This window comes from Etheostoma spectabile, chromosome 9 (assembly GCF_008692095.1).
Source record: "Etheostoma spectabile isolate EspeVRDwgs_2016 chromosome 9, UIUC_Espe_1.0, whole genome shotgun sequence".
NCBI classification, from domain to species: domain Eukaryota; kingdom Metazoa; phylum Chordata; class Actinopteri; order Perciformes; family Percidae; genus Etheostoma; species Etheostoma spectabile.
In genome coordinates, this window is record NC_045741.1 from 11,806,302 (window position 1) to 11,820,488 (window position 14,187).

At 39.7% G+C, this 14,187-nt stretch overlaps 1 protein-coding gene across 2 annotated transcripts in view; it reads left to right on the forward strand.

Moving 5' to 3' along the window:
- The window catches only part of ddah1 (dimethylarginine dimethylaminohydrolase 1), a 75,373-nt gene that overhangs the window by 6,541 nt on the left and 54,645 nt on the right, over positions 1-14,187 (forward strand). The gene's annotated exons all lie outside the window — the stretch shown is intronic.

The following is a 14,187-nucleotide window of genomic DNA, read 5'->3' on the forward strand; positions in this document are numbered from 1 at the left end:
TGTGGGAGAGAGAGACAGAGAGTGTGTGTGTGAGACAATGATTGAAACGGTAGGACGGCTTCTGTGAAAGCCCCTGTCATATCACATCAGAGTCACTTTACTTGGCTCACTGGTGCTAATGGTCCCCAGCCCCACTGGCAGCAGGGTTACTGATTGAAAAACCCGGCGCTGCTACCCTCACCCACCGCATTTCATTTATTCTGAACATGCTACAAGTTATATTAGCATGCACATGTGCACACATAATCAACACTCTCCCAAAACCCAGTTCTCACAGTTAAATTGAGAGGTTTTTCATATTTACAAAGAGATTGATTTGTTTTCTCGCCCCTGTTCTGTTAATAATAGCCGTCAGCTGTGGTGAATTATAAAGTGTGAGGTTTTAGAGACAAAAAAAAATGTTTTCAAAAATAGGACTGCAAAAATCACAGGTGGATTCCAATGCATGCGTGACTTGATTGTCTCTGGCAGAGTTATAAGTGATTATAAATAGATACTTTTGTTCATAATGACATATGCCCTGTGAAAATTACATTTAATCACCGTTTTATTGGCAGTTAAAGTGCTGGCCTGCTGGATGCACTGTGAAAAAACAACAAAATGACTTTTCACGTTAAAGTGAGCATAACGGCTTTTTGGGAGAGTGATCTTTTAGTTATTTAATCTAGTTTAATAAAATAATATTAGTGTCTATTGTTTGTACGCAGCTGAAGAATAATGCATTGCAACCACGCTCATAATTGTGTTGCTCATACCACACGGTATAATTCATCATAGAAGTAAAGGCCTGGCCATCAAACATGAGATGTTGTTAGTGGTGATGCAGATATATCACAAAAGGACTCCATAATTACAGGTGCTATTGCTTTTACAACAGTAGTATAAAAAAAGTTTTCTTCAAACAATTGCCGGGCGTGCTGCCGTGGCAACAGATGCAGTATGATGCAGCAATCAGCAATGCATTAGCATGTCTCTCACCAGTCGCTTCGCTTGCCTGAACTACCTTCGTGTGTAACATTTCATGAATTAGTGTATCGCTTGTACTTTGCTAATGTTATTGTAAGTTTAAAGTAGGGCTGGGCAGTATATTGATGGTGTATCGATATTGTGATATGGGACTAGATATTGTCTTAGATTTTGGATCTATCGTAATATTGTAATATGGTAAGTGTTGTTTTTACCTGGTTTTAAAGGCTGCATTACAGTAAAATGATGTAATTTTCTGAACTTACCAGACTGTTCAAGTTGTTCTATTATTAACCTTTACCCACTAAGTCATTAAATCATTTCTGGAAAATAATTCTCAAAAATCTCATTGTGTAAATAACATTTTGTTAAAGCACCAATAGTCAACCATACAATATTGTCGCAATATTGACATTGACGTATTTAGTCAAGAATATCGTGATATTTGATTTTCTCAATATTGCCCAGCCCTAGTTTAGAGCCAAACTGAAGAACTGTTCCACGTCGATTCCCCTACAGGTTGGAACCGGATTTGTCCATCAACGCTGTCGTAATGTCTCATTATGTCTCATTCAAACTACAGATCTGCTACCCGATCTGGCGTACTTGCATAGTGCGTCTGTAGCCGGTAGAGGGCCGCAAAGCGAATGCGGAAGTGCCGTTCACCCTGTTACGAGTTGATGAACAACTGAAACCATTTTGGAAACATTATTTTAAGAGACATTATTTTGGTGCAAGTTTGCCAGATCAGGTAATGCTATTTTTGCTGTTTACTGCTGTTTAGAAGATAAAATTTACAATAAGAGGTTCTAACAATTTCCTTTCAGTCTGGGAATCTCTAATGTCGTACTTTAGTAACCTCCAAGCCCTACCGGTGTAGTAAGTGACCATCCTGGCTGACTCCGGAGGAACGACTGCCCCCCTCTATATGCAAGCTACACTATATAAACACCTGGCTATAGTACTCCTCTATGGTTTGTCATGATACAGTTTTGAAAGCGTGCTGTCCTTCACAGAAATCATATTTGTTTATTTATGTTTCAATTCTAAGTATGTCTTTCCTTTAAAATTGTCTGTGTTGTTAATACTTTCTTATTTGGTCCAGTCGGGGAGGGATGGGAGGAGGGTGTTTTGTGTGTAAGAAAAAGAAAAACTCATATACCTGTACCAATGTGTCTATGATTATTGTCTGGATTTCTCAATAAAAAGAGGTTTAGAGATCGGGTAGCAGATCTGTAGTTCTTATGAGACATCAGAATAATGGTAACAGTAATGGTAATGGACAATTCCGTCTTAATGCTGTGTCACTAGTTCAGTATTACACTGATTCCAAGAGAATCAAGCTTTTTTCTTCTCAGGAATAAACAAACATCCTGGGTGACTTTTTTTGGATGAGTCTCTTTTCTAACCCATTGATTAACGAGAGACTGTCAGGAAATGGCTTTTCTATCTATTGCATGGTTGGCCGGGGCCTTGTCTATTTCCTCTGCCTCGATTCGTTTATTTTCAGCCCTCTCAGTCTTCCACTTATTGCTGCCAATTTACTGCCAAGATGTATGAGGCAAGATTCAGTTGGTTTTAGTTGTACTTAGAAGAAACGTTTTGTCATTAACATGAGTGGTTATTTAACTTTTGGAAGCACATATGGAGTCATGCAGACACTAATGTACTGTGGGGGCAAGTGAGTAATTCTCTAATCATGATTTCATAAAGACAGACATAAATACAGCTTACCTATTAGCCAGAATAGTTATATGTGCTGCCAGTAAAAGCTGGACTTTGTCCAAATCCTCTGGACTGTCGACATTCTAAACTTTAAATTCTGATCAGATAGTGTGGAGTACAGGTGTGCCATGCAGCAGGGAAATTGATGTGGGAATTCACTGGTGTTCTTATCTTGGCTCTATGTTGGGAGGAATCACTTGTTTATCACGTTATTCTGTTTTTCATGCTGTGGGATTTGGTTGTTGGTCTATTGGCCTCATCCATCAGTTCTGCTTTGAGTTCCCTTTTCTTCTATTCCTCTAAACGACTCGTAGACACACTGCAGGAAAGTGGCTTCACATAATTTGATCATTCTCCCCTCTGCCTTTCAAAGGTGAGGCCAATATTTTTTTCGTAACTGATTGTATCCATTATAGATTTCATTATTGCTCAACTACACAAGACAATATGGAATGGAATAAGATACATCAACATTTCTGAAAGGTTGCAGGAATCTTATCCATTAGGCTGTGGCTTAAAAGCTTTGTTATCAGGGGAAATGCTTGTCTAAATGGACTGCAGGATTGTCCACTGCAGACTGAAGCATTGTCTAAAACACTCTGACAAAGAGTCAAAGTTAATTATTTCAGAATACTAAACACTAGTCTGATATGCGGAAACTGGATGCGGAGCCGCAGATTGTTAGGTGACACTTATTGTGAACTCATTTAGGAATCGTAATTAAATTTAAATTAAATTTAAAAGTAGTGTGTTCCTCAGTTACTTTGTAATAAAATAATGAACCACATATTTTTCTTGATCTTAAGCTTTTTCAGAACTGAGAGAAAGACAAATGTCCCAAGGCAGACAGGAATATATTCTTAAATATTGTTATGAACGTTGAATGTATGTTATGGCCCCATGAATCATAACTATAGTTTCAATTTGACAGCATACAATCGTTTTCTTATTGTACACAGCTACTCATTGCAGTGTGATTACATGGCAGAGGGACTTACCCACAGACAGTTTCAAACACATCTGATGGACATTTAGATTTTTCAGCCTGACTTTTGATTAAAGTTGACTTTCTATAATGTTAAATATTTTGGTCTGGTGTTCACAGACAGATGATGTTGTCTGTTTACCCTCTTGTCTTTAGTGTGTAACAAAAGAGATTTTAAGATGTCGAGTGGTTGTCAATAAGGCACTCTTTGTGCCTCGAAGAGGGACTAGATGCTCCGACAGCCCAGCCACAAAGTAAAGTGTCACTGGGATGTATTCTGCTTGCACTGTAACGTTGTCTTGAGAATATTTCCCAGGCCTCATGACATTTGAAATTTTCAGCCTGACCTGACCTTAAGCGTTGTTTGCAGAGTAGCAACTGTTGCTAAACTTTCCTTCCTGTCACCTCCACTGTCCTAATAAATTTAAAGAGAAGTGAATCAAGCAGCTTCTTAATGCTTTGATCAAAAATGTTCTCAATTATTTACTAACCCAATTCCAATGAAGTTGGGACGTTGTGTAAAACCTAAATAAAAACATAATCCAATGATTAGCAAATCCTTTTCAACCTATATTCAATTGAATACACAACAAAGTCAAGATATTTAATGTTCAACTGAACTTTATGTTTTTTTGCAAATATTCACTCATTTTGAATTTCAGAAGACTCAAAAAACACCTGTTTGTAACATTCAACAGGTGAACAGGTTAATTGGAAACAGGTGTGTCATGATTGGGAATAAAAAGGAGGACCCCCAAAAGGCTCAGTTGTTCACAAGCAAGGATGTGTCGAGGTTAACTACTTTGTGAACAACTGCGTAAGCACAATTTAAGCACATTTTCTCAACATAGAATTGCAAAGACTTTGGGGATTTCGTCATCTACAGTCCGTAATGTCATTTTAAGATTCAGTAAATCTGGAGACATCTCTGCACGTAAGTGGCAAGGTCAAAAACCAACACCGATAGGCTGTGACCTTTGATCCCTCAGGTGGCACTATTTTAAAAATGACATCATTATATAAAGGATATTACCACATGGGCTCAGGAACACTTCGGAAAAACGCTGTCATTAAAACAGTTTTTTGCTACATCTACAAGTGCAAGTTAAAACTTTACCATGCAAAGCGAAAGCCATATAGCAACCAGACCTAGAAACACTGATTGCTTCTCTGGGACAGAGCTCATCTGAGATGGACTGACGCTAAGTGGAAAAGTGTCCTTTTGGTCTGACGAGTCCACATTTCACATTACTTTTGGAAATCAAGGACGTCATGTCCTCCGGGCCAATGAGGAAAAGGACCATCCAGATTTTGATCAGCGCAAAGTTCAAAAGCCAGCATCTGTGATGCATGGGGATGTGTTAGTGCGGAGACCCCAGATTGTTGAGCAACGGAAGTTGTACATCGAGCAAGCATGGGAAAGAATTCCATCTGCATAGCTTCAACAATTAGTGTCCAATTGAGTGTTGTTTAAAGGAAAGATGATGCAACACAGTGGTAAACATGCCCCTGTACCAGCTTTTTTGGAACGTATTGCAGACATTAAATTCAAGACAAGTAAATATTTGCAAGAAAAACCCCCAAAGTTTATCAGATTAAATAATAAATATCTTTGTAGTGTATTCAATTGCATATACTGTATGTTGAAAATGATTTGCAAATCATTATATTCCGTTTTTATTTACATTTTACACAGAATTCTGGAATTCATTGGAATTGGGGTTGGTAAGTGTGGCGGGAAGGAAGTGAGGGCACTGCGGATCTGGTGTGGATGAATTCACAGTGAATTGGCCTGTTGAGTCTAATCACTGCTCTCTCTAGATGCTCTGGTGCAAGTTTTGAACTGCTGGCACTCTTCATGCCAATCAAAATGGGCATGCTTTTGCTTGCTTACATACTTTATTGATAGTTTTTCAGCCCCAACTCAAGTAGAAGAGATCAGGTGTATATAGCCCTTCATATGCGAGAGAGTAAAATATTATTGGCTTGGAGTTTTATTGCAGTTCAGCCTAAACTAAAGGGACAGTTACTGGAGTCAGTTAAGGTAGCACAGAGATCAGGGCGCCACATAGCAATATTGTTTGGCACTTTGTTACACAACTAGTAGATAAATGGTTCATGGGTGGGAAGCTGTTCAGGGATCATGTCCAAATCCTCGTCCCTGGATGGTTCCTTCTCTTAGCAGAGACAAGGACAGCAGTACAGGAATTTGTCGGTCCAGATTTGTGGAAAATTAAAAAAAGGCAGCATATTGTTTTTAGCAAATCTGTTCCATTGATTACCGTTGTTAGTATTGAGCATTTTATTTTGAAAGGTAGGTTACAATTCTGCTTTGTGACTGAAAGACGGATGTTGGACAAACGTGGCCAAAATGAGTTTTTTCCTCAGGATGCCCGGGTCCACTCACTGTGACAGAGCGAAGAGCAATCACAGTCAAACTGATATCAAAGTGAAAAAGGCAAAGCCCACGTTCTTACATGAAATGTTTTTTTTGTGTGATTTCAAAAAAGGTCTCTTCCTTCACTAGCTAAAGCCACAAAAATTGCTCTTTGAGCTTGCTTTTTGCAAGACGTGGTGAACAATGTGAGCCTAATTTTAAACCAAAACTACTTCCAAAATATTCCTGCACTGCCTTATCTGCATGATTACAGCTTTCACTGTCAGCTCACCACCTCAGTCCAAGCAGGTTGTCTTCAGCCTCAAAATTACCCAAACAAGCACATAAATTAAAATTGTAAGTGATGAAATTAGCATTGCAACTGCAGTCAGCCTTGATTTGCATGTCAGTGGAGCCCAAAAACAGATAACTTATCGAGAGAATCTTTGCAAGTGAGTTGTGTCAGTTTTCCTTTGGCAGAAGTGGTTTAAGTTTGTTCTTTGAGAACATTACATCGTAGGTGATTGCTGGTTAGTGCTGTAAGATCAGGGCAGATATAATAATAATAATCATAATAACCATAATAATAATACAAATTAAAAAAGTGTCTCAATGCATGTTGATTAGGTTGGAGGGTTTGCTCCTGTAAAACTTCATCTCTCCAATAACTATTATTTACAATCACAATATCTAGTGGGTTGATGACATACTCAAAAATGATAAGGTGAAGGAACTGCACAGATGCAACACTGGATTCTCCCAAGTTTTAAAAGTGTCAGGGTTTGGAAAGCTTACTCAAATACTGTTGGTCAGGTGAATAGTTCTGAGATTTACAAGAGCTCAATAAACCAAGCTGCGAGGATGTTCTGCAAGTGTTCTTGCATTTGAAAAAGTACAGCACTTTTAAAAATAAACTCAACTCTCAATCCAGCAGCCATGACAAGTAGTGATTTTGCTCAATTCTGATAAACTGCTTCATATAATTCCAGCTGTCTTCCAGTAGCTACAGTTGGGTGACTTTTTCCTCTGTATTCATATCCCAAACTTCAGGTTGTGCTGGCAGTCTCTCAGTTTGACAGTGAAGACGTACTTAATTCCCTAAAAAGAAAATCCCTTTCTGATCCTCACTTTTAACCTCACTTGTTGTTTACTGAAGCAAATAGACCGGAGTTCAGATCAGTTGAACGGGCCTGCGGTGTGTGTGATTTAGCTTCATCAACTGAATGAACTTCAGTTTAAATCTACCATGAAATAATTACTAAACCTGCCGCCTTTTACTGGTACTGTTCAGACACTTTTCAGAATTAAAATGTAGCCATTATCTGTTTTAGACATGCCAGTTGGGACTTACTGTGTCTCATAATGGTATGCTGCTGTAAGCAATTACTGTAAGTTAAGCTCTCTGAGCCTGGAAAATAATGGTCATTAAAAAGTGCTAGAATCTGTCAAAACAAGTGTAAAAAGGTGTCAATTTATGTCTGGAGACAGGATGGAAAACTGTGCTTCAGACACAATATTTAGGTCATGTTTTTATAGACGTAATATTTAGGTTCAGTCCTCGCAGTTTATATGTCCGTGCTGGCCCCTTTCTGGTCATGCCTCATGTAGCTGCCCCCAAACTAACACCAGACGCAGAGCATCTGTTTTGACTGGACGGCCTGCAGTTGCAGATTCCTCCCTTTCCTTCTGGCTCTTACGCGACTTCTCCTACGGAACCGACATGGTTTCCTTCAGGGAGGCTTGACATCCGCGTGTGAACGGGGGAGAAGGGTGAAACACCTGGAACCCGCCAGTAGCATGTGGGCCAGGGTCAATGTGCCTTCCCCAACTGTCTGTCACATTCCTACCACATTTAACCTGCCCTTCCGCTCACTGTTTGTCTGTCTGACTCCTCGTCTGGCGTGTTCGTTTGTAACATTGCAGTGCTGCTTCCTCTCCCATCCTCCGTCTGTGATTCATTTTCTCACAAAGGATATCGAATCATAATGTCTTCCAAGGTCTTACTCAGGTTAAGATGATTACATTTACATTTAACAACCTGAAATGTAGGCCGCAAATTACCCACTCAACAATGTCAATGGACTGCCAGTGAAAAAGTAAGAACCTGTCTTTGACTGAGGAATATACAGTAGGTTAGTCTGCTTTTAGTCTCGCATTTCCAGAGCTCCACTGCTCTGCTCAAGTCCACACAGCATTCCCTGGATGGGAGAAAAACACGCTTTCGCAACAGAAAACTCCAATTGTAAAGATAAGCTAGCAAGCTGTCTGGATTTACCTTGCGCATATCTCCAAAAAGGTTAATCATAGTCCTCATAAACCAACCATAATTTAAAATTCCGACACAAAGGAAGGCCAAGGCAGCGGATAGCAGATTTACATGAGTGAAATCCAACGGCAACGGAGCAATCCCGGTAGTGGAACGTCGTGGATATAGACTAGTCTGCTTTCAATACAGGAAGAATAAAATAGATTTCCAGTAATACGACAATAGCAGTAGTTAGTTACTGTGCTGCTGAGAAGTTATTCGTTGGCATGAAATGTACTCACATATTGAAAACTCAAAGTCTTTGCATTCCACTATAAACAGTTTGGCAGTAAGCCAGACATCTTAAATTAGCTTCTGATAGCTTCTGAGTAGGACCTTTCTTGTGCTATTCTAACTTTTACATATCTAAAAGAGAATAAATATATATTCAAACAAGAATATTCAAAGGATGTAAATTCAGTAGAGAAAAAAGACGCAAAGCCAGTTGCACCAGAGTTTCTGAAGTTCGACCGTAGCCTGGTTGTAACGTAATTGTTAGTACATGGAGATAGCGTGGATAAAATGGGTTTCACCACTCAAACTAGTTTGTTGTCACTAAAAAGTTAGCTTTAAAAATACATGACCCATTATAATTATGGAATATGGTTGACACACTTGGCCTGACTCTTGATAAGTGTGTTTAATAGTGAACTGTGAAGATTTTATTTTATCCTAAAAATAACAATATACCTCAAACATTCTGCATACCAAGGCCGTCCAATTTGGGGCCCGCAGGCTTGTTTTGTTTTGGCATGCTTATTCGCTTCTTATTTTGAAAGTCCTGTAAAAGCCTAACCAGTATGACTACGAAACATTTAGTGCTGCTAAAAAGTACTTACTCTGAGTTTATAGCAATGTGAAGCCCAGTGCTGGTAAACTTTCCTATTAAATTATGTTATCTACAAACACTTACAAGAAGTACAGTATTCTTCAACATCAACTTCTTATTTTTGGCCCATTGCCTTCCATCCAGATTCATTTTGGCCTTTTATATGAAATAATTTAGGCACTTCCTCTTTATAGCAAGCCTTAGACTAAATAATGTGGCCGTAGATAGTGTAATCAGACATTTCAGCTGCCTTATTGTTACTGTCTCTAATACACATATTTCTCTGTTTGTGTGTGTGTGTGTATGTGTATATGTATAGATATATATATATATTTTTTAAGAAAATTTATTTAGGGAATGTCATGCAGCAAAGGGTCGAACGTTGAGGAGTAAACCTATATAAGGGCACAAATTGATTGTTTTTGACTGGACTACAGGCTGCAGATGTTTCCAAGCCAAAAAACACTTACGTTTTGGCTAGCTGTGACATTTCTTGCATCCCATTGCACCCATTCAAGGGAAGTTTTTCACACAATGTGTTCTCTACAAGTTGGTCCACACGTGCCAGTACTTTGCCTCTTGTGTGTACCACTAAGTCTTGCGTAAAGAACATGAATAAACCAGGAGCTCTCCCCCAACCCATCACCTTGCACCCTGCCCCCCTTTTTGCCACGGGTTCAACCACGGCAACCCCACCAATCCAGCACGGTGCAGCAGGCTGCAAGACAGCTGCGGGACGCTAGTGAACAGGAACTCCGCTCAGTCTCGCAGACTGACCGGGTCACGCTCAGCCGTCACCGTGGGTGTGTGAATGTCTGGTTTGGTATGTGAGACAGAGCAGTGGAAGACACAGGAAGTGGGCCAGGCGTAGTGGTGTTGAGAAAAGTCACACTAAGGTCAGCGAGGGCGCAGCATAAACTGACACAAAACCCCATTTTCCACCTAATCTCTAAAAATAAAATGTTAGGCTTTTCTTCTTTTTTTCTCTTTTCTTTCCAGCTTCCTGCTGCTGTATGAATCAGATTCATAATGTGCAAATACAAAGTAAAGTAACCTTTGGTAGTAGATTCTGGGGAGACAAGGCTGCCAGAGACACATTTGTAAATGGGATTTTCTTCTTTTCAGAATGAAGAAAAACATATTTAAATACTATTTCAAGATTTAAAAAACAAACAAACATGAATGCTAAGCAATGGATTGCTCTTTTCCAGGGATGTTTGTGTTTTATTGAAAGAAAGGGCGCTTTTACCCTTCTGTAGTGGAGCAAGTTGTTTGGAAATGTTTCACCTTGGACCGGAAATGATTGCTTTCAGTCTTGGAGAGAAACTGGATCTTTAATCTCAGACTTTATTCCACCTAGTCTGAAGGGAGGCTTCACTGACCTTTCATTCCCATTCTAGTGTTAATGAGAGTAACTAAACCCCTGAGCACATGTACTTCAAGACATACCATCCATAGCTAATTAAATGTTTTGGGATTTCTAAAGCACATATTAATGTAGTGACAAGAGTTCTGAAATACTAAGATGTTAATTTGTCATTGGGTTAATGACAAATTAACCCACTGCTTTGGGCGTCTTGGCATGTTGTATAAAGAGTACTTACTATGTTACTTACTTATGTTGTTTGAAGGCAGATTATGCAACAAACACCTCTAATGATGAGAACTCAGTGGATGCAGTAGGATTGCATTCATGTACTCAGTAGTGGCCCTTACTTAACCAAACACATACTTTACTAGTAATACCATGATTGCTCTGTAAACATGGCAGAAACCAGTCAAGACTAATTGAGATAAATTGCACACTCCTAAAATCTCTCTGTCTCTCTCTCTCTCTGTCTCACTCTCTCTCTCTCTCTGCCTCGCTTCTCTCTCTGTCACTCTCTGACTTCTGACTCCCTCCCTTGTGTTCTCGCTCTTAAAAAAACAACACACTCCCTGAGAGATACAAACTGTCAACACCAACGTTATTGATTGCTGGAGATGCAGAGCCAAAAAGAATCCCTCACATCTTGCAGGCTATAACCATCAGTCTCTCCTGTCAGTCCAGTTGACAGTTGTGGTAAAATGCCCAGGTTTTTTTTTCTGCTGCCACCGAACAACAACAGTCATAACAGCCGTCATTTTATCTCAAAGCCTGTTGATGGGATTTGGCTGCCACCTCTGGTGCTGAAAATGAGATATTCCTGTGCCGAGGAACGGGTGCACATACTGTCCAATGTCAAAGCTATCATTCTGATATCAAGCAGCTACCATGTTTAGTTTTGTAACGTCCCTCAGTAAGCAGCCAGTGATAGCTGGTTTACTGTAGGTTTTATTATTGACCTGAATACAGGCTACTGTAAGCCATAACCAACGCCAAAAGAAAGAAACAAATAAGTCAACTAATGTTAACTGACATTACAACCACCTGCTAGCTCCGTCTCCCTCACACACCCTTTCTCTGCCTCCAGGACATAACAACAGCCACCCCCCCCCCCAGTTGTCAGCCAACTACACGTGTACGATTTCCCGCGGCTCACTCTCATAGGATGATGATATGTAGACAGGGTTCACAGCCTCTCAACTCACGTTTACTTCACTGACAGGGGGACATCTTAGTGTTTCACTCATCATCTCTAATCTGGCCCAAACTATTGTATATAAACAGTGATACTCTTAACATTTAACGTTAACATAAAGACATTAACCTGGAGAATTAACACAGTGTGTTTACCCTGCACTATACACAAAGTACAGATGCAGCTGATGGGAATGTCATTAGTTTATCAGGTATTAAATCGGAAATCAAAGTTCCGGAGTTTAGGGATTGTGTAAACCACATTTAATGGCAATCTATCCGGTAGTTACTTCTGGATCAAACTCTAATTTACCCACTTTTTGTGGGGTTTTTGACTGATGACAAGCACTATTGAGATTTTACCTTGGGATGTGAAGAACTGTGAGGGGAAATCTTAACGGCAATAGATTAATCGATGTCTGTCTTCATGCTTTAAACAGAACACTGAAATGCAGACGCTTGATTTGCTGTTTGATTAAGATGAATTGTCTCTTAAAGTAGCCCGGAAATGTAACCTATGTGTTGAACACGAAAATTGTGAAAATGCGTCTGGCCTCCACAGTGCTGTAACTACATGTGTGAGCCTGTCAAAAACATTCCCCATATCCTATTTAACCTATAATGCAGACGTTTGATTTGCTGTTTGATTAAGATGAATTGTCTCTTAAAGTAGCCTGGAAATGTAACCGATATGTTGAGCACGAAAATGGTGAAAATGCGTCTGGCCTCCACCGTGCTGTAACTACAGGTGTGAGCCTGTCAAAAACACTCCCCATATCCTATTTGTAATTATCACCAGGAGGTTGACGTGATTGTGTTTTTCCCCAGTTGGCAGTTTAAATTGACAGAACATCAAAGGAACCCACCATCAGACTACTTAGTTAAATTGTCTACTTTCCAATGAGCTCACGCTAGCTGAAATAATCTCATTCTGCACACAATTCCAACATGCAGTGTAGGCAGGTCTCCGAGCAGTGTTGATGGAACCTGGTTGAAACTTGGTTTAGGCACCGTGTGTCTGTGTGAAACAGAGCAGAGCTCCTGGTGACTTGGAGCTACATCAAGAGTGAAGTAAGCGACGAAACATTGAACATGACCAATTGAAGTTTATAACAGTAAAAACAGCAGCAGTAAGTCACAAGTTGAACATTTACTTTTTAGAATCTCAAACTAGTTTTAAGGAAGCACTTTTCCTCGTGAAATTGATCTAAGTCCTACTGTATCTTCAGGCCCTCCATGGCCGACTCCACTCTGGTTGTTTCTGAGCAAAGAGGAGACAATGAGCAATTATAAACTCTCGACTCATATTACTTGAAGGGGCTTGGTTTTGTATTAACTGTACATGTCAAGAATAAACCAGCATGAACCAGACCCCTGACCCACGACAACTCACATCTGTTTCAACACACACATCTTCAAATAAACTGCCCTTTCACACCCTTTTAGTCATTTACATTATAACTAGTCCTGGTTTAAATCATGGACAACAAAAAAAAGACATGTCAATATATAACGAACACATAGTGGTATGCATACAAATGTGTACTAAATCCCACATGTAGAAGAGCTCTCACCTGCATTTCACCCACCAATCCCCATCTATCATTTTTTGCTGATTTAGACAACAGGCACACACTCAGTCATGTCAATTTCATGTCTCATTGTTGGATGGCGTCCTGGGAAGACAAGCTAAAGCAGCGCTCAGTCATATGTTGTACCTCGCTGTAGTGGTGTCTGTCGAAAGATGCAGAGCCTTCCGAGCACTAGCCAAAAAAAACATAGAAACAAGTCAAATCCACTGTTTTTTGCGTCTGCTCAACTCTAGGAGCACAAACCCAATATTGTCTCAAAAGCATCTTTCTGACGTGAACATAAGGGGATTTGTCTCTGCAGCACGCTCCAGTGTATACTTTATTCCCCTCGTCATTTCCCTCCTATTGTCTTCTTGTTTCTTGCCTGCAAAATGTTTTTCCTTTTTCTCCTTCCCCAACAAAATTGTTGTAGTGCTTTAGATTTATAGAGATTTAAGCTGAAAATGACCAGGAATCAATCTTTGTATTTTTGTTGACATATTCACTAATCACAAACTGATTCTAATTCATCATCAATGAGAATACTTTGTCTTTGACGCATGCTTCACATGTCTTCTCTTAAGTTTTGGCCCATCCATCACAGCATGAAGCAAATATTCCTGTCACTGCATGAACTTCTTCTGCTCTCTGCGCTGTTGGAAAGGCCTACTTATCGTCTTTGATGAAAGTGATATATCTCAGATGCTGTTTTCTCTTCAGAACCGCCCTCTCTGAGTTAGCATTTTTGCTCCATCATTCAGTCTGACTAATGCTGTTTGTATGCAGAGACGTTTTAATTATGCCCAAGTACAGGGCACTTTATTATACATCTTTTTTAAGATTATTTTTGGGGCATTTTAGGCCTTTAT